The sequence below is a fragment of the Myotis davidii genome, unplaced genomic scaffold (genome assembly GCF_000327345.1).
Source record: "Myotis davidii unplaced genomic scaffold, ASM32734v1 scaffold41, whole genome shotgun sequence".
Classification (NCBI taxonomy): domain Eukaryota; kingdom Metazoa; phylum Chordata; class Mammalia; order Chiroptera; family Vespertilionidae; genus Myotis; species Myotis davidii.
In genome coordinates this window covers 2,877,567-2,879,300 of record NW_006292344.1, presented here as the reverse complement: position 1 = coordinate 2,879,300, position 1,734 = coordinate 2,877,567, and positions in this window count along the sequence as shown.

Genomic DNA, 1,734 nt, shown 5'->3' with positions numbered 1-1,734 from the left:
AGCAGGAATCCCTAGTCTAGTATACTTCAAAATGTCCCACAAGTTGACTGATAACTCTGGACTCCAAAATCTTTATCTGAAAAGAGAGACAATCCCTAGAGAAAATGTCTAGGCAGATTGGTCAAATGCAAATTCTGGAAAATTGAATATCCAAAGCATTCAGTACACACTCAGCTCCAAACTGGAGTTTTTCCATCAGTGGGATGAGCCAAATGAGTGAGGTTTGATAGGTAAAAAATAATAAGAACATGATTTGGGGGAATCCCTTAGAGTAACAGAACCAAGCCTGTTCATGAACAGAGAGGTCAAACTCAACAAAATCAATGAAGGAATGAGCATGAAACTCTGGCAACCTCCGGGGCATAGTGACGATTCCTCACAAAAGCCTTCTTTAGGAAATTCATATCAACTGCATGATATATGAGGTTCTTTACCATTGCCCTTCCCTCTTACTCACTATCTGGTAGCCAAGAAGACTTTGGTGAAATTGCTATGGCACTAGGAGACCAAAGGAATGCCTTCAGGAGGCAGGCTGGAGTCAAGGGTCCAGGGGATCAGCTCTCAGGAATCCTTGTGAGTGTGGAGCCAAGGCACTGGAAAGAGGGGAACAGCTTGCCACAGGAGGGATTTATGAGAGAGGAGAAGCGGAGGAACAGGAAAGCCTTCAGCTAGTCCTTTGGAACCTGGCAGCCATTTCTGTCAGCTTTCCCATTCCTAGATTGATACTCATTGCTTAAGTCCTGCGGGTACTGGATTTATTAAATTGCCTCTTTGTTCAACTCTTAGAAGAATTTATATCTGAAAACTATGACGTGTTGGGACATTTCTCTGCTGTCGGGATGGGGGAACTGAAGTTCAGTTGCAGAAGGTCACACGGTGGGTAAACAGAGGCAGAATTGAAGGCAGCTGCTCCTTCCTCGAGTTCTCTGTGTCCTGTAATACCACCTTCTGCATAAAAGGCAGACTCTTGATTGCCCCTCCTTGGCCCCTCCTCCTTCTCCAACACACAGACCCGCACACAGTGGGGTGAGAAGCAAGGGAGGGACCCTCCCTAAGGGAAGGAACTCTAAGCTTTGAATCCCAAGACCTAGGGGTGAAGTTTTCCTTGCTCTTTCACAGGTCTATAAACTAGCACCGATCGCTCTTGTCAAGCCCCCACAACTGGGCCAGATGGCCCTCCAGTGCTTCCCACACAGCCTGCGATGGAGCGTCCGTGCTTCCTCTGAAGGTGAAGGCCTCTGTAAACTGTGAAGTCAGGTATAAACTCCAGAAAATGGTTAGAGCCGGATTTCTTCCTCTCCAAAAAAAGGAGTGATCCTAGCTAGGGGAACCACGTGTAGAGCTTCACCCGCCCAGGTTGCCCTCAAGCGGCACTGGCTCTGCTCTCTGGCTGGCACTTGGGTGTGCAGCCCTTGGCATCCCTGTGGCTGCAGCCCTCCCGGAGCCGGCAGGGCGCGCGCTGAGCTCCGGCGGGAGGCTCGTGGAGGATCGGGCAGCAGGAGGAGCGTGTGAGCTGTGGGCGTCCCTTTAAGAGCTGCCGGCCGACCGGCCTCCGCCTCTCAGTCCTCCGAGTGCCGGCGGTCACCGGTCACCTGGGGCTCACAGGGCAGTCAGATCGCGGCGGGGCCGGTGCTCTCGCCCTCGGCGGTGGGAGAAGGGGCACCGACGCCAGGTGCGGGAGCGGTCTGGAGAGCGCGGCCGTCCCGCGTCTCTCCGAGGCGGAGGATGCGGGAG